Source organism: Monodelphis domestica, chromosome 8 (assembly GCF_027887165.1).
Source record: "Monodelphis domestica isolate mMonDom1 chromosome 8, mMonDom1.pri, whole genome shotgun sequence".
Classification (NCBI taxonomy): Eukaryota; Metazoa; Chordata; class Mammalia; order Didelphimorphia; family Didelphidae; genus Monodelphis; species Monodelphis domestica.
The window spans coordinates 46,745,577-46,771,138 of record NC_077234.1 but is presented as its reverse complement, the minus strand read 5'-3'; the positions used below and the strand labels follow the sequence as shown (position 1 = coordinate 46,771,138).

Genomic DNA, 25,562 nt, shown 5'->3' with positions numbered 1-25,562 from the left:
AGCTTGGTTACCCTGCCCAGAACAAGAGGCTGGGATGGTTGGGACAAGGAACAGACTGGCTGTCTCACCAACAGGAAAAGCATGATCTGATCTAGGACTGGCTAGATAGAATGGACTCACTCACTAATCAAGGAGATTCAAGACCAAGTAGATTAACCAAGAACATTTTTTGGAGGTTCTCCAAAGAAGATGCCATATGAGGAAAAGTAAGGTTGAACTCTAGTGAGCTCTCTAACTCCGTGATACTCTGACCAAGGTTCAGATTCTGGTTTTTTAATAGCCCTGTGATCTTGGACCAGGGCAGCTTCATGGTGAAGTGGATAGAGAAGACTCCTCTTCCTCCGTTCATATCTGGCCTCAGATATTTACTAGCAGTGTGAACCTTTGGTAAGTCACTTAACCCCGTTTGCCTCCATTTCCTCATCTGAAAAATAAGCTGGAGTAGGAACTGGCCAATTACTCCAGGATCTTTGCCAAGAAAACCCCAAATGGGGTCACAGCGAGTCATACTTGAGTGAAAAACGACTGAACAAATGATCTTGGAGAAATTACTTAATGTTTTCTCTGAAATGAAGGGGTTGACCTGTCAGAACTCTGTGGTCTAGCTTTTCGTCTGTGATCCTGCATTCCAGGCTTTCTAACAATTAAAACTATTCTTAAGTGCAACAGACTGTCTCGAGAGGTGGTGGATTCCTCCTCTAGACATCTAGTCTAGGAAAGATGGTCACTTGGCAGGTTATAGAGCAGATGCTTATTTGGGTCTCGGTTGGAACTGATGGGGACTGAAATCCTTTTCTGACTTATGTAGGTTCAAGGTCAGGCAGGAGAGGAGGTCCCTGGGGGACGTCCGGCTTTTGGAGGGACCCTCCTTTCTGTTAGCAGCTACTCCTATGGACTTAAAGTGAGTCTTTGATCTTGACCCTGATGCCTGCCCAGTCCTGATTTTGATCTCGTGTTCCTGGCCCCGTTTCCTATGAATTGCTTCTATAAACAACAAACCTTTTTTATGATTCTGACCTGTTAACCTGGCTCTGATTTCCAATCAGTTAAACCAAGCCATAAAACAAGGAACCATTTAACCTTGGACTCTAGCAGCCTTCTCTCCATCCAGTTAACCCAACCCAAATAGTTTCCCAGAAAGAGCTTGCATGTGTTTCCCCTACACCTAGAAGACCCGTATCTTTTCAGGTTCTCTGTCTACCCATCTGTTTAAAAAAGGAGGGGAGGAGGGCGTCAGCCATCAGATATATGACCCAGTAGCAAATATAAGGCAAGACTACAAATATGTTGCTAACCCCCCCAACCCCCCCCCCCCCCCCATTTCACGTTTTGGTCAGTTTCACCGAATGTACATTTCAATGTTTCCATTATCAATGAGTTATCAAAATAGTCTTGAAGGTCTGCTTAGCATAAAGACTGTTTCTTTATTTTCTTTTTTGGCGGCATATAGTCTATGAATGTTTTTAAGTGCTTAAAAATATGCTGTCCTTTATTTTAAGGACCTTGAGTAGAAATAGAACCAAGTCTGGAAGTTGATAGATTAAGTCTAAAAGTGCAGAATTCTTGAGTTAGGATTTTTTTAAAATTGAAAATGGCATGGGAGTATACTTAATTTTATTGTATTTAATATAATATCATTTTTAAATTAAGAACCCTTGGAAGAGATTCTGAGTCAGTCAACAAGTGTTTGTAGTAGATTGTAAGTTCCTTGGGGTCAGGAACTAGTTTTTTTTGTTTTTTTTTTTTTTGCCTACAAGCATATAGTAGGTGCTTAATAAATGCTTATTAATTATTGATTTATTGAATATTGTATAAAGCTTATCAATAGAAACTTTCCAATACTGGCTAATTACTACGTGAAGGACTTTTTTTGGCCACTGGGTGGCAAAATGATTTGAATAATTCATCAGAGCCCATCCAGTCCCTAATTAGAAGAAACTGGTCTGTATTAAGTAACTTGTCTAGAATCCCTGCTGAACTATCCCATTGTAACTCAGTGGGTTTAGGGAAAGTAGACAGTTAGTGCCGATGTACTTATTTCATTTCTTTATTTCTTTATTATTAATATTTTCTTTATTTTAGATGTACTGTTTTTGTTTTTGTTTTTTAAAACCTTACCTTCTGTATTAGAAACAATACTAAGTTTTGGCCCCAAGGCAAAAGAATGGTATGGACTAAACAATTGGGGTTAAGTGACTTGCTCAGGGCCACGCAGCTGTGATGCATCTGAGGTCAGATTTGAACCAAGGACTTCCTGTCTCTAGACCTGGCTCTCTACCCCCTAAGCTATAAGACTTGCCCTACACCCTCACTTCTTGCACAGCTTGCTATGTGAATACTTTCAAATGATTTTTTCTCAGCCTTTAATTTATGTTCACAATGGAGACCCATTCAGTAGAGAATAATTCATTGAAGTGCACTGGGTGTTAGCCGTGTTCTCACTGGTCCTAGTGGACATTCCCCAAAAGTCCACACTGCAGGGACCGTCTCAGGAAGGACAGTAAGGAGTAGATTCCTAATCAGCAGTTATTGGTTGATTGACAGACTGATAGAATTTCATCAATTTCTCATCAATTTTAGTTTTTAGTGACATCTTAGTCGATCTTTTAGATCTTTGTGTCTAAGACAAGCCTGTTCTCTTCACTTGGCGCAACCTAGAACGGCTACACAAAATGGATTTACATTTCTTTCTTCCCTACGGAACCTTTTATGACTGATCATCACTCTGTGGTATTGCTGGACGCCATTTTTCCTGGGAGCAGGAAATTCCCAATTGTACTAGTCAGAGGGCACATTGGCTTTTCAAACCATTTCGAAAGCACTTGATTGAAAATTATAATAACTGTGGGCACTATCAGAGAATCTCAGGACAGGAAGTGACCCTAATATTTATTCCCTGCATGTTAGAAATGAGGCAACTGTCCTTTCAGAGAGGTCAGGTTCACACCATAGATCTCGGACTTCCTGACCACAGGTCCAGTGCTGAAAGGCCTTGAGATAGTCATGACTAAAGTTTTGTAAGACTTTACGAATTCCAGTTATTTTCTAGAAGGAAATTGACAACATATGGAACACAGGCATAGGAGATTCCAGAAATATTCAGAGTATGTGCAAGAACTTTTATTACATTTATCTGAAAATCACACTCTATTCAGGTTAGGTATTAACCAAATTAAGGAGTTAAGAGGTGTAGGAACTTGGAGGTTTTTCTACCTTGAGAGAGGGAGAAGGAAGGAGAGAGAGGGAGAAGGAAAAAGAGGGAGGGAGAGAGACAGAGACAGACAGACAGAGAGAGAGATTGAGATTTTAAATGGAAACTGTGAATCCAAAGGTGCCAATGGAGATAAGCCCTTTCTTTGGAATTTAGTTTTTCTGCATTGAAGAATTGGGACATCGGGCAACTAGATGACACAGTAAACTTGAATTCAAATCCAGCCTTAGACATTTACTTTATTGGTATGATCCTGGGCAAGTCATTTAACCCTATTTGCCTCAGTTCCCTCATCTGTTAAATGAAATGGAAAAGAAGATGGGAAAGTGGCATTGCTAAGAAAACCTCAAAAAGGGTCTTGAAGAGTTGGAGACAATTGAAAAACAAAACAACTTAGAGGATAAATCACTTACCCAGCGTCACAGAACCAGTTTGTGTCAGAGGCTGAACCTGAACTTGTCAGAGGCAGGACTTTCTAACCCTTTTTCTAATCTGCAATGTTGCTATCAAGTCACAAATATATAATTTTAAGTTTTTAGATATGTAGGAAAGCATACATGTTCTTAATGTGTAGTATTTGGAAATGCCATGAAGGGAGATGTAAATGGCAAAATTTGTCATAAGAAAAGAATGTCTTTCCTCTAAAAAATGGAATTATGTTCCAAATAAATAGCTGGCATCAAAATTGTATTTAGGTAGAAGTAGATAGTAAGTATATTGTGGCCAGATTTGGGGGTGGGACTGGGACTGTGGGAGAAGGGAAGATGAGGCCTTTCTGATTGGAAACAGACCAGTGAGAAGATTCTAACTGCTTTATTCTTTCTCATAGTTTCTTTTCCCCAGGCAGCTAAAACACAGTGCCAAGGAGAAAAGGGAGGGGCTGAGTAATTAGATAATGAGATAGCAGAAATGGCAATTTAAAAATGGTGATTGAAAAAATCCTTAATTAATGCCTGTGAACAAATAACATGGTGCTTTGAGGGGGGAGTAAGGAGGAATTGGAGCCAGAGGATCTTGGTTCAAGTTCTGGCTTTAGTTACTTATTACCTTTGGATGATTCCATTTGGCCCTCTCAGGTTCCATTTTAGGACAATAAAAAATGAAGGAATGATGCCAGATAATCTGCAAAGTCCCTCCCAGTTGCTCGGTGGAAATTTCAAAACTATGTGCCTTTAAGACATCACAACATAGTCATACCCTTCTTCCCAACTTCCCTCTTTCTATTGAAGGCACCACCATTCTTCTAGTCTCCCTGATTAGCAACCTTGACATTATCCTTGATTCCTCATTCTTTCTCCTACCACACATCCATTTAATTGCTAAATCTTGCCATTTTTCTCCTTTATAATTTTATTCCCATCCAACTCCATTCTATAGATGCCACCTTAGCTCCATCTTTCCCCACTTTTCACAGTTTCCCTCTCTCTCTCTCTCTCTCTCTCTCTCTCTCTCTCTCTCTCTCTCTCTCTCTCTGTCTCTGTCTCTGTCTCTCTGTCCCCCCCCCCTCTCTCTCTCTCTCTCTCTCTCCCCCTCTCCCTCTCCCTCTCCCTCTCCCTCTCCCTCTCCCTCTCCCTCTCCCTCTCCCTCCCATCTCTTCTATAATGCTACCTAAGTTAATTTCCTTAAGTCTAAGTTTGACCATAGCACTCCCCTTATCAATCAACTCTAGTGGCTCTGCTCCATTCAGAATAAAATATAAGCTCCTCTCTTTTGCCTATTGATAAATCAACAACATTTATTAAGTGCCCATCACATGTCAGGAACTTGTGGTGGTGCTGGGATATAGTAAATAAAACAATCTTTCTTTGTACGAAGGGATGAGACAGCTCTAAACGTATAAACTTCAGCCTTGACAATCTTCCTTTGATGCTTCCTTCAGCACTGTAGCATCCAAGTATATGGGCCTCATTTCTGTTTCTCATACACATCCTTTTGCTGTTAGAGTAAATCTGGGACTTAATAACTAAAAATCACAAACAAAGGGCACGTGCTAACATGTTTCTTTAAATTTCACTTTTTTTTTTTAAGAAAAAGGTCATCTTTTAAAATCTTACAAATTAAAGTGTAGGAGGGGGCAGCTAGGTGACTCAATGCATTGAGAGCCAGGTCTAGACATAAGTCAAGTGTGACCCCAGATACCTCCTAGCTATGTGACCCTGGACACTTAACCCCCATTTGTTTAGCCCTTACCATTCAGTATTGATCAATATTGATTCAGCATATCAATACATAATATTGATTTGAAGACTGAAGATAAGAGTTAAAAAAAGTTGGGGACATGGCAGCTAGTGGGTTCAATGCATAGAGAACTAGGTTTGGAAACAGGAAGATTCATCTTTATGAGTTCAAATCCAGCCTCAAATGTCTACTAGCTGTGTGACCCTGGGCAAGTCATTTAATCCTGTTTGCCTCAGTTTCCTCATCTGTAAAATGAGTTGGAGAAGGAAATGGCAAACTAATATCTTTGCCAAGGAAACCCTAAGTAGGGTCCTAAAAAGTTGGACAGAACAGAAAAATAACAACTCTTAGACATTGAGGACTTGGAAACTTTCATTTTCCAATTCCACAAAGCCATAATCAAGGGTATTTGCCCGTTAGCCCCCTGCTTCGATCCTCAGGCAGCACCTGGTAGGGGCTCCTTTTAGGCATATTTTCTTAGAGGACATCAGCATCATTCTACATGTAACCTTTCCAACCACAACTTGGATCATGATGGTGATAAATGAAGTAACTAACCTTCCTTTACTCTGTTGGCCCGTATGAAAATTTCGTCATCCTTTGTGTTAAAGACAGCTGGTCTAAAATCACACTTCCTCTAGCAGAGATGCTATTAGCTGATTGGCTGGAGGAGAAATTGGGCCACTTGGGGAAGTAACTGTGTTAACTGCTATTGACCAAATAACAGTGATCATGGGTTGCAACTGTGTACAAGTCACTTTTTGTCATCCTCACCTATTCAGCGAGAAGGTTGTCTTAGCTGACCTTTTTTTTTTTTAAAGACCCTTCCCTTCCCTCTTTGAATCCTTTCCAAGGCAAAAGAGTGGTAAGGGCTAGATGATGGGGGTTTAGTGACTTGTTCAGGGTCACCTAGCTAAGGGAAGTATCTGAGGCAGATTTGAGCCCAGGACTTCCCATCTCTAGACCTAGCTCTCAGTCCAATGAGCCACCTAACTGCCCTGTATTTAACTTAAAAAAATTATTTTTCCACATTTACATTGAAAACAAATTTTTAACACTCCTTTTAAAAATGTTTTTTTTCAGATTTTTCTCCCCGCCTGCTTTCTCTCCCTTTCTTTCCTCTTCCCTGAGCTGGTGTAAGCAATCTAATAAAGATTTGACATGTACAATCACATAAAATATTTTCCCGACTCGGTGGTCTTTGGAGACCTTCTAGCTTTAGTAGCCAGCTTTGAGGAAGGGAGATAGGACATGGACTTAGAATCTTCAAGAAGACCCTAATACAGGTTCTTGGGAGAATCTGTGTGAGATTCTGGGAGGAGATTCCTGGCGTCATTACTACTGACTTTGACATTTGGTTTATTGTGGTTTGTGAAAGGAAATGAAAGAGGTAAGACGTTAGATGTTTATGTTCTGATAGGAAACTTCAGATATCAGTCTTCTCAATAGTAATCTCAGATGGTTTACCAGCATTCTGTCCTAAGTACTTCCTCCTCCTTCCTTAGGTTTTAATATCTGTGAATATTCACTGTGTATTAGAGGACATGTTGTTCCAGCCTAAGCATATGGGAGATCCCTCTCCTGTAATTTTATCTCTTTTTTTAAATCCTTTTTTTCTGTCTTATTAACAACTCCAAGACTGAAGGGCAAATATGAGGCAAATGGGGTTAAGTGACTTGCCCAGGGTCACACAGCTTGGAAGTATCTGAAATTAAATTTGAACTGAGGTCTTCCCAATTCCAGGTGTAATCGTGTCTTGGTGACAGCTGAAACATCAGGTGTCAAGAATTAAAAGACTTTTCCTTTCTAATGGTTTCTTGCTATTTCCAGATGCATGAAGAAAGTGATGAAAGCTATGAAACTTGAGAAGAAGAAACTTGGTATCATGTACAGTGTTGAAAAAGTTGCTAAGTTCAGAACCTTACTAACTGGGTCACTTTGACCAAGTCACTTCACTTTTTTTCAGCCTCAATTTCCTCATCTGTAAAATGAGGGACAACAATAGTACCTACCTCAAAAGGTTGTTGTGGGAATCAGACAAGATAATAAATGTGAGGAGCTTTGCAGATCTTAGAGCATCTCTGTAAATGTTGGCAGATATGATTAGTGCAATCACTCTCTTCTCTGCCTATTCCCCTTGGGTAGCTCAAGATTTCCATTGAGTATGGGGGCCAGATGTGTGTCATCTGGACTGGCACTAGTTGGCTTATGGTTCAATCCTGATGTGATACAGTCTTTAAGCTACACGATGTCCCACAAGAAGATTCAGTAGGATGAAGGACAGGACCAGGAATAGATTTTTGCAGCTTTGTTAAGTATCTGACACTAAAGTAACTAGATCATTATTGAGATGGAGGGAGGGAGAGGGAGAGGGAGAGAGAGAGGGAGAGAGAGGGAGAGGGGGAGAGAGAGAGAGAGAGAGAGAGAGAGAGAGAGAGAGAGAGAGAGAGAGAGAGAGAGAGAGAGAGAGAGAGAGAGAGAGAGAGAGAGAGAGAGGGAAGGAAGGAAGGAAGGAAGGAAGGAAGGAAGGAAGGAGGGAGGGAAAGAGGGAGGGAGGGAGGGGCTGGCTAGAGTTGGAATTAGGAAGACATGGGTTCAAATTATTCCTCTAAGAAAATCTGTGGGAGTAGAAACACAGAATAAAAACATCACAAGTGGCAATGGGGATATGATTGGGGTTATAAACCGTAAATGATCACCCTGGTGCAAATATCAATAATATGGAAATAGGTCTTGAAAAAAGACACATGTAAAATCCGGCGGAATTGTGCGTCAGATGTGGGAGGGGCTTGGGGAGGGAAGGAACATGATTTTCGTAATCCTGTAAAAATGCTCTAAATTAATCAATTAAATAATTATGTGACCCTGGGCAAAAAAATAAAATAAAATAACAAATTACTTCTCTAAGACTTTATTAGCTATGTGACCTCTCATCCCAGGTAATTCTCCTACTTGATAAAACAAGCAAGCTATCTATGCTGCTGAGTGCAATTCTGTATATATACTAAAGAAGATACTTCATATTTGCTTTTTTGTGTTATGGATGAAGCCAAGAGCTTCTAGATGGCACAGAGGGGAATGTATTTATGATGACTTGAACTCATATCTAGATTTTTGACATTCACTGGCTCTGTTCGCTCCCTTCAGATAGCTGTAAAATGATTGAACTCAGGAAAGGCCCCTTTTATTCATCCTTTAAGACTCTGAAAGATTGATGCAGAAATTCCAATACTTTTCCCTTCTTCTCTTCATATCTGCTCCCAACCCTCCTGAGGATACCTCAATGAAAGGCTATGGTAATGGAAAGAGCACACTGAGTCTTGGATGTTGGATTATGGGACTTGATTTTGGAGTTTTGTATGTGTCCTTTTTTTCCGAAGGGTAGTTAAGATAAGGATTAGTCAGACATTTTTCAGGTATACACTTCCTATTAGAGTTTTTTAAAGTTCTTACAACCACACAGTGGTTTTTGAAAATACTCTATGCCTAGACTGTGTCTTTAGCAATGTGTTCTAGGCATAATGTGACTCAAAAATGTGCAACTTTGTGATTACTATATGAGATACATAATATAGGATGCAGCAGGAAAACAATGCATAAAACAAAATAACTGTATCTGAGGTCAGTGATTGGGAGAGGGACTTTTGTATTTGGAGAGAATGGACTTAGGATGGAATCCCCAGTCCCTTAATTGCTACTTGTGTGACTTTGAGAAAGTCATTTATTTAATTGCCCTTAACCTTAGTTATCTCATTGATAAACTGATGACCTCTAAAGTTCTCTCCAGGTCCAAATCTGTGATCTGTGATCCTGTCTAGCTCAAGAGGTAGTATCTTTTGATTTGGTTAGCTTAGTGCAAGATAGCACCATGGAAATGAAAAACATGAACTTGGACAGATTATGAAAGATAGTGGAAGATAGAAGGGCCTAGCATGCTCTGGTCCATGAGGTCACGAAGAGCTGAACATGAGTGAATAACAATAAAAAATGTACTTGCTATGTGTCTGTCCATAGAAGCAAGTAGAGCACTGTACTAGAATTTTGGGGTTGGGGGCAGGAGTGAAGAAGGGAGATATTTCAGATTGGATTTGAGACTTTCTTTTGGGAAACTGAATCAATCCCTGTAAAAAATCATGACCAGATCCCCAAAAAAGACAGTTGGACTTGGTCTGCTCCTTGGATTAGCACCCCTAAATGCTCCAAGGAACTAGGGGTCCATACCACCATCCCATTTATGTATATGTCCAGGCCCTATTCCTTCTTTCCCAAGTAGAGAAGAAAATATGGAGAAATCCCTTGCTCTGACATATGACTTATAAGACACATGACATTGGACTTGACATATGATTGGGATGATTGTGTTTTCCTCAGTTAAAAAGTTGGCACTTCCTCCCTCCCTTCCTTCATTACTCCCTCCCTCCCTTCCTTCCCTTCCCTCCCTTCCTCCCTTCCTCCCTTCCTCCCTTCCTCCCTTCCTTCCTTCCTTCCTTCCTTCCTTCCTTCCTTCCTTCCTTCCTTCCTTCCTTCCTTCCTTCCTTCCTTCCTTCCTTCCTTCCTTCCTTCCTTCCTTCCTTCCTTCCTTCCTTCCTTCCTTCCTTCCTTCCTTCCTTCCTTCCTTCCTTCCTTCCTTCCTTCCTTCCTCCTTCCTTCCTTCCTTCCTTCCTTCCTTCCTTCCTTCCTTCCTTCCCCAGAAACATAAAAACTATAAAACACTCCCACACCTATAACATAATAATCCTAATTTGTTGGTGGAATAAAGAGCCAAGCTTGTAGACCAAAGGTTCGGGATTCAACCCTGGTCTCAGTGACTTCCTACCTATGTGACCCTCAGCAAGTCACTTAACTCCAATTCCTTTCTCGTACCTCTCTTTTGCCTTGGAACTAATACTACGGATTCAGAGTCAGAAGGCGAGGGTTAAAAAAAAAAAGTTCTTAAGCCTTAAAGTGTCATGTAAGTTAGGATCCTTCTTAGTTTCTATGATGATATCATTTTCTGATTATTTTTGACTATCTGCCTAGCAGGGAGATATGAAGCTAGAACCATTCCCCGCCTCCTCCCGGCTACTAGTTCCCCTTGCCATGGAGAATGGTAGAATGATCACCCCTCATACTTATTTACCGCAGCCCTTCCTTGGGACAGCCCAAGTGCCCCATGCCAGCTTCCTTGCCACGGGTAACGAATATTTATATGGATTAGGAGGAAGTTTATAGAATGAGGCAGCAACACTGGATGGTGGCGTTTATAGCCTTCAGCTCCTATCGCTAATCCTGGATTTACTATGTTTTGCTTTTTTTACATGAACCCACTTACATTTCTTTTATTGCCCTGTTAGAGTTCCGTTTCCTGCTATGAGTCCGCATCAGTAAATACTGAAGGGATCATTGAACCAAATGAAAATTCAGAAAATGTCCCCAAAGTCTTTAAGCTCTTAATATATTAAAGCAATTATAAATTTGATGAGTTAACATCAACAGATTAAACTGTTTTAAGACCTTGGGGACACTGCATATAAATGATAAAACTGTGTTATTGTTATTTTCACATTTGCTAATTCCTGGATGAGAGGATTCCTCTCTTGCATCTGCTATGTATTTGGTAACTATCTGTAAAAGGATTTATCATGTGTTTTCATTGACCAGCATAGTATAGTGCCCTTGGAGTTAGAAGAGATCCAGGCTCAAATCCTGACTTAAAAGTTAGATGCTGTGTGACAATGAGCAAGTCACTTAATCTCTCTGAGCCTCAATTACTTAATTTTAAAAAAAAAAAAGCACCTCTATCTTCTGTCTTGCTTCTGAGACATTAGAGCAGTGAGGGCTATGTAGTGGGAATTAAGTGACTTGCCCGGGGTCACACAGTGAGGAGGGATCTGAGGCCACATTTGAACCCCTTTCTAGGCATGGCATCCACTGAGCCCCCTATGTGCCCATCCCCCCAATTACTTTATAATGTACTTAGTACTTATCTACTTCATGGGTTTGTTAGTAAGATCAGATGACGTAACATGCCTCGAATTTGGGGAAGCCAATGTTTATTATTTTTATTAGTATTTTACCCCAAACGTTGGGAAGCCAATTCAAACACTGCTAATAAAGTCTTAAGATTTTTGTTAAAATTCAAGCATTATCATCAAAATGTTCATTTATATAATGTTTTAAGGTTTATAAAGTCCTTTCCCTTTTTAATTTAATTTATCTTTTTATAATTTTTAATTTTAATTATTATAAATTATTAATTTATATATAATGTATATAAAACATAATAATTATAATAAAATGATAAATTTTATAATTTATAAAAAACAAATTTTATTTATCTTCAAAAAACTTTGGAAGATAGGTATTCTTATTATTCTTATTTTTAAAAGTAAGTTGGAGGCAGCTGGGGGGCTCAGTGGATAGAGAGCCAGACCCAAAGAGGGGAAGTCCTGGCTTCAAATGTGGCCTGAGACACATCCCAGCTGTGTGACCCTGGATAAGTCACTTAATTACCACTGCCTAGCCCTTACCATAATTCTGCCTTAGAACAAATACTATATATTGATCCTAAGATGGAAGGTTAAAGTAGTTGTTTTTTTTTTTAAGACTTAAGTAACTGAGGCAGACCCAGGTTAAATGACTCAACCTGCCCTTCTATTCCCCCTTGTATATAAGTAGAACTTCAGTGGCTGCCTTAAAAATTGTTTAAAACTGAATTTCAACATAATTTCTTTACCATCCTATAGATTTTATTTTATTCTTCTGAGAAAAGTCCACAGTACGCAGACTACTGGAGAGGCCAGCCATAATAAAAGTGTTCTAGATGCATGACATGAGACTTCCTTATTTGAAAAACTTGTGTAGATGGACGTTGAGTTCCAGGTTCCAGTTCTTTACCTGCTAAATTCTTTAAAATGGCATTCAAGACCAACTAGAATTAGATTGGATTATTAGATTGGTAGATTGAATTAGTAGAATGTATTAAATAATATTAATTAATTATTTGCCAGAACATATTCTTTTAAGAGCTTAAAAGTACCTTGAAACATTTTATATTATTTATATGTATTGTGAAAATGTCAGAACTATTCTCCCTCTCTATTCTGCTCATCAAAGTCCTACTTTTCATTTGATACTCAACTCTAGATGCCTCCAGATCCTCTAAATAACATGCTCTAATATTCCCCATGAGAGCAGGTAGGTGGTGCAGTGGTTAGAGTGCCAGACTTGGAGTCAGACATATTCACGTTTTGTGACCCTGGGTCAGTCACTTAACCTTCTTTGCCTCAGTTTCTTCTTAGAAAATGAGATAGAAAAAGAAATGACAAACCGCTCTCGAAAACCCCACATGAAGTTAGGAAGAATGAAGCTGACTTGACAACATTTCTCACACTTGACTTGCTGGCTCCTCCTTGGTATGGGATGTACACCCTTCGCAGATCAGTTTTAGGGACCCCCAGTTGACAGTAGGATTAAAGGACAAAGTCCTCTGCTTGACTAAATTTAAATTCCTTTCTGTTCTGTTAGGACGTGTTATCAACGTCTCACCCCCACGTCTACTCTGAGATTCCACCAAGCTGTTTACTGCTCCGTATTCCCCACATTTACTCTCCATGTCCTCAAGCTCTCTTCCCCCTCCAAGGTTTCTCATCTCGAGCTTCCTTCATCGTCCATGCCAAGCTCCATTTTCTGCTTCCCTTGGTTTCCCCTGCCTGCTAGGGGACCCCGTCCCCGTTCCCTCGTCTTTGCTTGCGCGCTCTCTCTCTCTCTCTCTCTCTCTCTCTCTCTCTCTCTCTCTCTCTCTCTCTCCTCTCTCTCCTCTCTCTCTCTCTCTCTCTCTCTCTCTCTCTCTCTCTCTCTCTCTCTCTCTCTCTCTCTCTCTCTCTCTCCCTCCCTCCCTCCCTCCCTCCCTCTCTCCCTCTCTCCCTCCTTCTTTGTGTCCTCTCTCCAGAGAGATTGTAAGTCAGCTCCTGGAGGGACCGATTCCTTTTTGGCTCTCGTATAGCCCTTCCATCTTCCTGAAAGCTCCTTCCTGTGCCTGAAATGCACTCACTCCCTCTTCATTTCTGCCTTGTGGAGATCTGGCATCCTTCGGAGTTTCCTAGTTTCTGCCGAAGGCCATTAATAAGTGCACATTGATGGATAATTGGATCCTCCTTCAGGATTCAGCTCAGATGCTGCTTCCCATTGGAATCCTTTCCAAACCCTTCTCTGCCCTTGCCTTCTACGCTGAGTGATGCTTTCTCTTGCCTCAAACAAATTACTTGGCATTAAGTTTGTCTATGAAATGATACTTGGTATATTAGATAACAAGCCAGACTTTGTCTGCCTTCAGAGGATGCTATCTAGCTCTTGACCCTAGATAAAGGATTTAACCCCCTATGACAGCTGACCAAGAAGGCTTATTGATATGGCCATTTTCACACAAGATTGTGGGAAAGAATATACTTGTCTGTTGGCCTCTCATAAAAGGTAAACTTTTTGGATGGGGGACATCATCTGGGTGGTTCAGTGGATGGAGAGCCAGGCCTCGAGATGGGAGGTCCTGGGTTCAAATCTGGGTTCAGACACTTCCTAGCAACCCCCATTGCCTAGCCCTCACCACTCTTCTGCCTTAGAACCAATACACAGTATTGATTCCAAGACAAAAGGTAAGGGCTTAAAAAAACTTGTAAGCTTTTTATCTGCACAAACTGCTTTGGTTTTGTCCATTTCCCTAATAGAGGTATTAGTAATCATCATAGTTGTGTCTAATATTTATCTAGTATCATCATTTTGCTAATTTTTTTTATTAGGAGCAATAAGAATAGACCCGAACCTAAATTAAGTCCTGGTGTGGCCCTTCATTGTCCCCTTATCCCTCTTTGTTCTTTAACAAATATGAGTTTGAGGAGGCAGCTGGATGGCTCAGTGGATGGAGAGACAGGCCTGGAGATGGGAGATTCTGGGTCCAAATCTGGCCTCAGACACTTCTTGGCTGTGTGACCCTGGGCAAGTCACTTGACACACCCATTGCCTAACCCTTACTGCTCTTCTGCCTTGGAACTAATACACAGTATTGTATCTCTTCCCTAGGTAGGTTTTTATTTTATTATTAGAATTTATTTGAACAAAGATTCCAGGAACTATTTTTAATATAATTTCTGCCCTCTATTTTTTGAAAATTAAATTTATTTAGAATATTTAAAAAAAAGGTAAGGTAAGGGTTTAAAAAAATGAGTTTGGGAAACCAGCTTTCCTTGAGCAGATATAGCAATATGTTTTCTGGTTGGTAATTACTAGCTGGAAGTTATTAAAATATGGCGCCGAAGTCAAGTCCAAGGCCAATGAACTTAGATAATCAGGCACCACGATTCCCATGAAGGAGTTGCACCTCCCTAATTTCAGAGTCTTTGAAGAAGCTCGGGTCCTCATCCATCAGCCTCTTGTGACTGGACCAAATTCTGAGTGGTAGGGAGCAAGGGCTATTCGTTTCCCACAGAAAGCCCACCCTACAGTGGTTAAGTGGAAAGGGTAGAAGCTGTCGGAGAGAGGGAAAACAACAGATTCTAAGGGTGTTTCTTCATGAGCAAGCTCAATGGAAGGATTTGCTGGAGATGGGATTTTTGAAAACTACTGGATGGCATGCTTGCAATTAAAAAAAAAAGCCCAAACAACCCCCAAACAACCCTTAAGACTTTAAATACACAAAGAAATTTGGAAACATTACTTGTTTAATTTTTAAATACAGTGACATTTCCCATCTGCTCTGCTGGATTATCAATGTGAGAAAATGCAAGAAGAATGAATAAATTACCCGTATCCCCGGATTTTCTCCAAATATAGTCATCTGTTTGATTTTAAATGGGGAAACATTGGGCTCTGTATATATGCCCATGAAGAAATAACACAAATAAATGGAAAAGGAGGGAGGTGTTTCACTTGACACAGTATACAGGGCTGTGGAACTTGATGGGACTTTAGCTCTGTTCAAATAACATTCCTTGTGATGTTGACTGAGGCTTTCATCTGGCGTTTAGGGGTGAACTTTCCATAGACTCTGTGTGAAAATGATAATAGAAGGCCGGGTGTACTGGGAGCTCTCCCGGCCAATATGGTAGCCTGAAAAACGAATATCTTGTTTTACATCAAGAGAAGGTTGGACGAGGGGAATGATATCATGGCTTTTCATCCCTGCCCAGGACAAGCCACATTTGTTTTGTGGTAGTCTCGTTCCAGAAGCACATTTTTGCAAAGATTTTTTGTTGATTTTATATTTAAAAAAATATATATACACACACATTTGTCTATTTTATGTGTAATATAAATAATATATATATATATAATATATGATATATAATATATATAATCAACAAATATATGGATTGGTTCCAGGGCAGAAGAGAGGTAGGGGCTAGGTATTGTGAGTTAAATGACTTGCCCAGGATCATACAACTAGGAAGCATCTGAGGCCAGATTTGTACCCAGGACCTCCTATCCTTGAGTCTGGCTCTCAATCTACTGAGCCCCAGTATAGTTTTAATCTAGCTGTCCCCAAAATAATTTTAATAGCACCCAAATTCCCCCTACTGTTACTCCTCCTATTTTCTCTGAGCAAGCCAATTCATTTAACAAATTATATTTTTTAAAGTTAAAAAAAAACAAGGAATTTTTTTAATTGAGCAAAACTGATGAATACACTTAAAAAAATCTGAAAATATATGCAGTATTTCATACCATGGACCTCCAGCCTCTCCCAAGGTATGGGGCTATCTTGGGAGCCAGACTTGCTCGTCTTTGGTAATTTTGCAATATTCACTTTTATTTTGTGGTAGTTCTTTCTGTTTACAGTGTCAAGCTTGCTTTATTTGTTTGAAGTGTCTTTTTTCCTTTAGTACACTGAAAACTAGATGTATATTTTAAATTTCTCACTAATATCCCTGCCCTGAATAAAGGGTTCCTGCCTTTAAAACAACCACGTACAACCCAGCCACGTGGGAGAAGATATGGTTGTTGTTCAGTCCTATCTGACACTTCATTTCCCCATATTTTGGTTTTCTTGGCAAAGATACCAGAATAGTTTGCTATTTCCTTCTGCAGCCCATTTTACAGATGAGGAAACTGAGACAAACGGGGTTAAGTGACTTGCCCAAGATCCCATAGTAAGTGTCTGAGGCCAGATTTTATCTCAGGGAGATGAGTCTTCCTGACTCCTGGCTTGGTGCTCTAGTCACTTTATCCATCTAGTTGAATGCTTAGTCTCTTCTTTTGATAGGCAGTTGTTGAAGTGTTTATTTCATCTCCGATTCCATTATTTCTCTTCCTCTTTCAGTTCTAAAAATTGATCTGTGTGCATTGTAGCATCCCTGCCTAACCAGGATCTTCTGTGGACCACAGTTGGCAGTTCCTTTTGGCCAAGAAATTGTGTTGGAAATAGTATAGGTGTAATGGCCAATGTGGATGACATGGAGAATTTCAGGATGCTTAAGGAGCTTGAAAATAATATTTAATTTCACTTTGGATGTCATTAGGCTCAAAATAAGTATGTCTAGCATGTTTAATGAAAACACATTCTTGGAAAGCCCTGAGGGCTAGAGACAGCAATATGAATTGTAAGTCAATCACTGATCAGTTATCCTTGAATGTTTCTGTTGGGTTAGAAATGAGATGGAACAGCCTCGCGTTGTGACCCTGAGCAAGTCATTTAACCCTGAGAGCCTTGCCCTCGCTGCTCTTCTGTTTTAGAATTGATACTAAGACAGCAGGTAAGGCTTGTTGAGAAGGTATATATCACTTGATAGAAGTTGGCTCTATTCTGGACACCACATTTTAGGAATGGCAATAATCTGGATAATCTGGAGAGTGTGGCGAGGATAGCAAAGGGTATTAAGGGTATTCGTTGAAGGATCTGGAATTATTTAGCTTGGAGAAGAGAAGACTCAGGGATGGAGAATCATGTTGGAAAGGCTTGAATGGGCATGAAGATAGGTCTTCTTGACCACCCCAATGCCCAGAGCTTCCAAGAATAGGAGGAGATTGCAAAGTGACTGATTTAGCCTTAGGAACCTTGATTTCAGTGATACTAATAGTTCCAGAGCAGGTCTGTGCCTTCTTTGCAATATATTTTCTTAGAGAGTTGCTTGGGGTGCCATGAGGGTAAATGACTTACCCAGAGCCACATAGCCAGAATGAATTCAATCCAGACTTGGTTTCAGATCTATCTGTCTTGGGTGGTCCACTGTTTTCTCTTCCATGCCATGAGTCCAAGGAAGAAAGTGAAATGAGTTTCCTACAGCGGGAGGGAAGGGAATGAGTTCTTCCCAACTGGAGGCTGGCGACCACTCCATTGTACTGGATTCCTTTTCCAGTTATATATTGAACTAGATGGCCTCTTCCAGTTCTGAGAATCAACAGTTCTGTGACAAGTGTAAAAATGATCGTGACGTGTGACAATCTGAAATCACCGCCTTAACAAGTATTCTTTTAAGACTTTGCAATTTGCTGGGTGATTTCTCCTGTTGCAAAGGGATGTTAGAAATACCCTATGTATGTGATATTGAATTAAATCAATAATGATTTGCCAAAACACTGACTGTGTTCAAGGCACTGGAAATAGAAAGAAAACAGGAATGGCAGCCCCTGGCCTCAAGGATCTTACAGTCCACTGGGATCCTTGTTTAGAAACAAAAGGGGCTATCTGTAGACCAGAGCATTAGGACACTAGTGGAGGAAGGCTAGTATGGCTGTCGGGGTTTGATAGGTGAGCTTTGGGCCGTAGCTCTCTATACTTTAATGCTTTTGGAGGGTTGTTGTTGTTGTTGTTGTTGTATATCAGGAGTACATGCTCAATTCTGTTGGTTCGAGCTCCAGCTGGATAGAGGACCTAGGTTCAAATCTGGGCTCAGATATTTCTTGTTGTGTGACTCTAGACAAGTCATTTAACCCCATTTATCTAGTCATTGCCATTCTTCTGCCTTAGAATTGATACTAAGAAGGTAAAGGATTTAAAAAAAATTTGGTATGGAGAAGAAAAGCAATTTTTATTCCATTTTCAGAAAGTCTATTGGAACGATGCTCAAACAGATAAAATGGGAGGATGAATAAAAGAAGGGGGTATCTGTAGGTTAAGGGCTTGTAACAACAGTGACGGAAGTGGGATAATGTGCTTATAGTGGTTGGTTGGGGTGAGCCTCAGGGCCAGGCAAATAAATGATGGAAGAAATTCTTCTTCTAAGTCTCTGCATGCCTTTCTGGTCCCTCCTTTCTTTTTTACCTTTCTTCCCTTAAGGCCACAACATTAAACCAAAATGTATATATTAAACCATTCCATTGGCTGGTTATATTGAACATAGTAGCTATTGTATACGAAGTGTAATACCGGGTCCTAGGGATAGGTGGACAAACCAACACAAAACCTGAGAGACCCTGCCTGCCTTCTCCTTTCTTTTCTTCTCTTAGGGGAATGTAAGATGGACCCAGAAAAGTGAATACAAGTTAACTTGAGTTAGGATAGAATCAACCAGCAACAGTCTAGTGAATGTATCTTTATGTTACTTGTTTTTAATTTATTTGTTTCACCAAGATCTCAAACTCAGAACGTTATTGTTATAGTCTGGTTGTTTCCGGCATGGTTGACTCTTCATGACCCCATTTGCGGTTTTCTTGGCAAAGACACTGGAGTGGTTTGCTATTTCCTTCTCCAGCTTATTTTGCAGATGATGCAAATAGGGTTAAGTGACTTGGCCAGGGTCAAGTGTAATTAAATACAAGGAAAAATGTGATGAGGCAAAGGAAGAATTCAAACTCAGTGTTTTTGGAGAATTTGAGAAGGAAGAGTGTGTGTTTAGCAAGGAAGGCTGCATGGCTGGGGTAACAGCTTAGGAGAAGAAGCAGAAGTGTCCAGGAAGGTGGAGAGCCGGAGAAAGTGAATTATGGCATTAACAAAGCTGTAGAGGCCAGAGGAAGTGCAGAATGGTTTTCTGGTTTGGCTAGTTATATCAACTGAGCGGTGTATGATGTAAGACTGGAAAGATGGGCTCTACCCACAGAGGACAGGACTTGAGAATGGGAAGGAACCTCAGGCCAACCCATCCATGAAAGGACTCCTTCTGTCTAACATAGCTAATGAGTCGCCATCCAAGTTGGCTAGAAGAACCTCCTCCCTCTTGAGAAAGACCATTTTGAGACAACTTTCCTCCTTTGGGATTTTTCCCTGATATCAATTCTCAAATAGCACCTTTGGAAATTCCCCTCATTTTTGCTCTCTTTTCTACCCTCCAGCATCACACAGTCCCTTTTCTCCTCCACATGACAGTCCGAAATCCTCGGGTAAAACTCCTCTTGATTATAACCAATAATCTCAGAACTATCAAATCCAGTGGCCTTTGGTCAGCCCTCCTTACCGTTTGTCCCATTGCCCATGTTATTGTACCCAGTAGTCTCCTCCCTTGGTTTTACAGGGACTGTTTTGATTTTTATTGCAAGTTTTCTCTTGATCTTCTTGTTAATCTTGGTGATCTGGCAAAGCACACGCTCTCTTTCCACCTCCCTCATTTACTGTGGTTACTCTGGATTATCTCCAGACTGTCATCCTCAGCTGCCAACATGTACCTTGGTTGCATTAGCAGCACCTCAACTTCAACATATCCAGGATGGAATTGTCGAATTTTTTTATACCTTTTCCTCCATCTCACTTAACTCTTCTTCTCTCTAATACTACTTCATTTTTTTACTCTTACCTTCCACCTTAGAATCAATATTGTGTAATGATTCCAAGGCAGAAGAGCTGTAAGGGCTAGGCAAGGGGGGTTAAGTGACTTGCCCAGGGTCACACAGCTAGGAAGTGGCTGAGAAATAACTTCCTCATCTTTACACCTGGTTCTATGTACTGAGCCCCTTAACTGCCCCCTCTACTCCCCTTTACCCTGTTTCATGTTCTTAACTTTGAGATAAATATGGACTCTCTCCTCCACTAACTTCTCTTATGTAGCTAGTTGCTAGCTCCATGTAAAGAGTAACACAGCTAGGAAGTGTCTGAAGCCAGATTTGAATCCATGACTTCCTTTCTCTAGTCCTGGATCTCAATCCACTGAGCCCCCCAGCTGCCCCCCTCAATAATTCTTCTCCTATCTCTAAACGAATGAACACATGCTTCTGTTTCGGCTTTTAGCTCCTTTTACTGGACACCTTTCTGATCCCGGCCGCTATGGTGCTGCCTCTCCGAAAGTTACTTGGGGAAAAAAGATCATCGTTGACAAAATCCTTGGCAAACTGTAAACACAAATTTGTTTTAAGGAAAAAAAAAAGCAGGGCTGGGAAATGGGAAATGTGCATGCTAATCTCTCTATGGACTCTGAACTAGTGGTGGCCTTGAATAAGTCACTTAATCAGCCTCTGATCCAGGTGCCTCCTCAAGAAAACAGCTAATCCTGTTCCACAACTTCTTCTCTGTCCCTCACCCACTGCAGTCATATCCTGGACTTGAGTGAGAAAAGGGGGACCGGTAGGTGACTCAGAGAGCCAGACCTGGAGATGGGAGGTCCTGGGTTCAAATGTAACCTCAGACACTTCCTACCGGTGTTACCCCAGGCAAGTCACTTAATTCCTTTCCTAGCCATTACCATTCTTTTTCCTTGGAACCTATAATTAGTATTGACTAAGATAGAAGGTAAAATTATTTAAAATATATATATATATATATATCATATATAAAATTATAAAAAAGTTATAAAAAAAAGAAGCGAATCTGGAACCTAAGATTCCCTCTTCCATTCTCTTTCTTATCCCCCCATTAAATCTTGGCAATAATCCTGGGGCACACACAAGCCCTTATTTTCCTGACTGCTAGGGAAAGAGAAATTTGGTTTATCTACTACAGTGAGATCCTAGTAAGAAATAGACATGTCAGTACTTTGCATGGTTGCTTTTTCAAGTGGGGAATGCATGTGCTCTGATGTCACAGCTTTTGGTACCTGGTAGGAATGGTGAGATAATAACTAAGAGCGATAACAGAGAACGATTAGGTTATTATTGGGAAATGGCGGGGGGCCAAAGTGGTGGCCCAGTGTTCTCCAGGGATAAGAGCAATCTTTCTGGAGAGCCCAAGGGCTTAGTTTCAAATCCTTTTTCAGTTGCGTAATGCCTAGGTGACCTTGGGCACCCAGTTAGATAACTTGGACAATTTAATATCTCGCACTCAGTTTCCTCCTATCAAAAATGAGATGATGCAATGATCCAGGACAATTCTGAGAGACTTATGACAAAGAAGCTATCCACATCCAGAGAAAGAACTGTGGGAGCAGAAATGCAGAAGAAAAACAACCGCCTGATCACATGGGTCGATGGGGATATGATTAGGGATGGAGACTAAACGATCTCTCTAATGCAAATATCAATAATATAGAAATAGGTTTTGATCAATGACACATGTAAAACCCAGTGGAATTGCGTGTCAGCTATGGGAGGGGGTTGGGTGGAAGGGAGGGAAAGAACATGAATCATGTAGCCATGGAAAATTTTTCTTAATTAATTAAATAAAATTTTCAGAAATAAATTTTAAAAAATGAGGAGATGGCTTCAGATGACCCTTCTAGAGCCATGATTTTGAATGAGTGAATTCAGAAAATATTTCAGCCCAGAGAGATCATCTCCTGAGTAGTTGTAGTTTTCCCATTGATTTTGGCTTTTATATACCTGCCATTTTTTTTTCACCTTCTTAAACTATGCGAGATCTGCTTACTACAACAGAGATAGCATCTCTAGTGCTGACCTTCCAGGGGCTGGTGTGAGGATCATTTACGATAAGGAGATGAGCAGCCATTCCAGTATCTTTGCCAAGAAAAATCCAAAGGGGGCCTCAAAGAATTGTACACAAAACTAGGATGACAATCCATGGTTTTGTCAACCTTAAAGCACTTTCAGAATGTTGAGCAATTAGGTATTCTGCTCCGGAAAGTTCTGGAAAGGATGGAGGCAGCTCAGTCTGGTTGTTTTCAAGTGGCATGTTTATGTTTAAAATGCTTTGTAAACCTTAAAGTGCCCTGCTCTCTGTCAAGTTAGGCCAGTGAACATTTAGTAAGCACCTACTGCGTTCCGAGCACTGTCCTAAGGAATGAGGATGCAAAGAGGGGCAGAAACTGGCCCTTGGTGATCTCAAGGAGTTCACAGTCCTGATGATCATATGACAATCATTGTTATTGCAATACCCTCCTGGACCTCATTTTCATCATCTATAAAATGGGCATGTTGCCCTGGAGAAATACTCTAATTTCTTTCTTTAGACTCCTAGATTTTGGAGGAAATCATAGCATTTAAACACTTTAAGAATATATCATTTGATCCTTAAGCAGCTCCAAAAGGGAGGTGTGATTATCATTTCTATTTTACAGAAGAGGAAACTGAGGCAGGTAGAAATTGCCTAGTCACACAGCTAGTAAAAAAGAATATGATTTTCTCTTAAGGGCAGATTCTGCTTCATTAAAGATAATGGAGAGGACAATACCTTTTCATTTTTATTGGGACTTTTAAAAAGCAGGTTGTTGGTTTGGCCACAGGTCTGTTTGTCAGATGGAAAACTTCTCCCATTAGTTTTTCATTCAGAGAAATCATCTTTCTAAGGCATATTCCATGACCGAATCAAATGCCTTCTTTAGCTCCAGACCGCCTATAAAATAAAATGCAAACTCCTAGGCCTGGCATTTAAAGCCTCTACAGCCTTTGCTCTGACGTGTCTTGGTCAACTTTCTTTACTCCCTTCCATACTCCACATTCCAGCCAAACTGGCCTGCCTGCTGTGCCCTGAACTTGGCCTTTTGCCTCCTGTGTCTTTGTCTTCACCCTGGCTGCTCTGCATGCCTAAGCAAGCTGCAAGGACATTCTCCTCCCATCTCACCCTGTTTGCATTCACCTCCTTCAAGGTTCAGCTCCAATTCTTGGTCCTAGAGGGATTCATCTTTTCCTGATCATCCCCCCTGTTCTTTCAATTCTATGTGAACTCGGACTAGCTTGTAATTACTGATCTGGGTCCACCTGACATTTCCCTGGTAGAATGAAAGCAGTGAGAAGGGAAGGGAGTCCGCCATGTTTTTTGTTGTTGGGGTTTGGGGTTTTTTGGCTACGGCTCTAGCACCCCGTACCTTAATGCTTTGGGGGGGCATTGTTTGGTCACTTCGGTTGGCATGGCGAAGAAAAACACTTTTTTTACTCAATTTCCAGTAGGACTGCTTGAGAAATTGCTCAAATAGTTAAAATTGGAGATAGAGAAGAGAAGGGGCTGATGTATGGATCAGAGCATTGTGACCCATGAAGGAAGGGTTAGAGTGACTGGTGGGGGTGAGCCTCAGCCCAGGCAAGTAAATGTTGGCAAGAAATCTGGTCACATCTTCCATCTGTGAAGGTTTTTGTTCCCTCCTTTCTTTCTTTTTCTTTTCTGCCTTCAAGGCTGTAATTTTTTATTTATATATATATATATATATACACACACATATATATAATATATAATATATAATAATATATATTATAGATATATACATACAGATGTATTATTTGCTCAACATACTAAATGCAGTCACTGTTGGGAGCAGGGTATAGTCCTGGGACCTAAAGATAGACAGACAGACAAACGCAAAATCCGAGAGGCCCCTTTTCTCATTTCTTTTCTTCTTTGAGGGGAATGTAAGATGGAGGCAGAAGAGTAAATACAAGCTAGCTTGGATTAGGACAGGATCAAAAGGCAACAACACATTGACTGTGTTTTTATGTCATTTGTTATTTTTTCATCAGCGTGCAGGAGACAGAGATCTGCTCTCAAAACCAGAAAGTTGTTGATGTTCAGTTGTTTCAGTCATGTTCAACTCTTCATGATCCCATTTGGGGTTTTCTTGGCAAGGTACTGGAGTGGTTTGCCATTTCCATCACCTCCACATTTTATAGTTGAGGAAATTGAGGCAATCAAGGTTAACTGATTTGCGTAGGGTCACTCAGCTAGTAAGTGTCTGAGGTTCTATTTGAACTCAGGTCTTCCTGACTACTCCAGGGCTGGTGCTCCATCCATGGTACAACCTCACTGCTAAGACACACATAGCTGACATCAGCTGGGCTGAGTGGCCATGGATAGGTCACTTACCTCTTAGAGGTTTAGGAGATTCTATAAGACTATTTAAATTATAGCAAAAGTGCCAGGCTGTATAGATAGGAGAAACTCTTTCCTTTTTTTTTCCCTATAGCCATTCTCCATACTGGTGAAGTCACTAACTCAGTTTCTGTCCCATTTTTCCTCTTAAATGACTGTTGTATTTGCTCAGTGTTTGCCATCAGGGTGACTTCTGGGGCTCAGTTTACTCAGATAAAAGGGAGGATTTGGATTAGCTGGTTTTGGCTTTCAAGAGATGCTTAAGATTTTCTTGCTGGAAGATCTCTTGAAAGTGATCCAGCCTAACTCCCTTCCTTCAGAGATGGAAAAACTGAGGTCTAGAAATGACCTGGTGGTGGAGGTATTCTATATGAGAGGCAGGGTTGGGATAGGAGCCAGTTCTGACCCCCGAAGCCAGCGACCTCCCAAGCCCTTCCCCTCCTGGCATCCTACAACTCTGAGTTGCTGGGCACTGGCAGTTCCCGTGTACTTCCCAATTTCTCTTTCTTTCTGGATCACCGAGGACGATGTTACCCACCCCCTCCACGTGTAAATCTGTAGCCCTAAAAGCATTGATTTCAAGCTAGACTTTGGTGGTTACCTAGATGAACCTGCCCAGTTTACGGTTAGAGAAACTGAGCTTTCGAGGTGAGGGATCTGGTCCGTGATCACACCACATTTTGCTGAGATGACTATCCCGATATGGGACATCTTTGAAGTGAAGTTGAATGGCTTGTTTGCATTGCAATTTCCCTTGTTATATTCTGGTACCAGTTTTGCTAGTGCAAGTTTACATCTAACAGCCACCCCAACAGAAGGCTGTATGTACACACGTACATATCATATATACATTTACACAAACTTATAGTCGGATTTGGAGTGATTTTTTGTTTCTGTGTGTGCGCATGTGTGTTTATGTATGCACATAACATATTAACATGTGTGTATATGCACACACATGTACCTTGTCAGGTTCATAGATTTTTAGAGTTGAAAGGAACCTTAAAGGTCATCTTAGTCCTTAATTTTCATTTTATACAAGTGGAAATTGAACTCCAAAAAAAGAAAATCAGTTGCCTGTTATCC

The 25,562-nt window shown here is 40.7% G+C and overlaps 2 protein-coding genes across 3 annotated transcripts in view; one reads left to right on the top strand and one right to left on the bottom strand.

Annotated features, from left to right (window-relative positions):
- Positions 1-25,562, top strand: part of MED12L (mediator complex subunit 12L) — a 625,295-nt gene that overhangs the window by 400,078 nt on the left and 199,655 nt on the right.
- Positions 1-25,562, bottom strand: part of P2RY14 (purinergic receptor P2Y14) — a 50,466-nt gene that overhangs the window by 23,835 nt on the left and 1,069 nt on the right. The gene's annotated exons all lie outside the window — the stretch shown is intronic.